Consider the following 1,111-nt stretch of genomic DNA (forward strand, 5'->3'; position numbering starts at 1 on the left):
TGGGTTTCTGAGGCAGTATCACTATGGAAGTAGATTGCCCAACCTTCCTTCTGAGGAGTGGCTGGTGGGTTTGAACCGCCAGCCTTCTGGTTAGCCTTAAGCACTATGCTACCACAGAGCTCCCATGCTTCATGTGGTGGGGGCTTAATAAATATTTTAAATTTGACAGTAAAATTTATTTATAAATAAATTTGACAGTAGTGCTTCTCCTCATTGCTTAAAGTGCCAACACTTTCTAGACCTCGTCTCTGCCTAGCAACCATTTCCCAACATGCCTGTTATGTCCCCAGACATTTCATGAAAGTCAAAACTCTCTTTTGATTTAGCTTTCCAATCTAAGTTAGGGAACTACTGTTTAGTTTAGGGTTTTTTTTTTTTTTTTCCCGAAAAAGAACGCCCAAAAAACCAACCGGTTAAAATGAAAGTAACTTTTTCCCTTGGTAAGGAGCTCTGGTGGCACAGTATCTGAGGCATTTGACTGCTAACCAAAAGGTTGGTGGTTCAAACCCACCAGACATTCTGTGGAAGGAAAACTGGGCAATTTACTTCCCTAAATATTCGCCACCTGGAAAATCCAATGGGGGTCATTATGAGTCAGAATCCACTCGATGGCAGTGGGTTGGGTTGGGAATTTTTCCCTTGGTAGTGGGGATGGTTGGGAGGAGATGGTAGGGATTGGAGAAGGTTTCCTTTCTGCCTACCTTCCTTTTCTCCCCAAATCAACTTTACAGTAAGATACAATGCCCCTATGATCATTTTCACGTCTCTTAGGATACAGTCACAATGCGTGAAGGATGTTTTCGCCTCAAAAGTGTTAATAGTTCTAAGACTGCTAAGAGCCCAAGATGTATTAATATTTTAACCTAAGATACTGTTTCTTCACAAACTTTGATACAGTACCTCATTTTTTTCTGACTTACTACAATCAGTCAGGCAATGCTTCTTTTTCAATATCATTCTCCTGTTAAACATTATTTTGTCCCTCAAGCTCAATTGGCATAACATACTATACAGAACATTGTTCCACCTCCTACTTTGGCAAGTAGTGACTGGGATCTTAAAAGCTAGCAAGCTGCCATCTAGATGCAACGATGGGTCTCTCCTCGTCAAG

This window comes from Orycteropus afer, unplaced genomic scaffold, assembly GCF_000298275.1.
Source record: "Orycteropus afer afer isolate SDZICR_OR568_19922 unplaced genomic scaffold, OryAfe1.0 scaffold00114, whole genome shotgun sequence".
NCBI lineage: Eukaryota > Metazoa > Chordata > Mammalia > Tubulidentata > Orycteropodidae > Orycteropus > Orycteropus afer.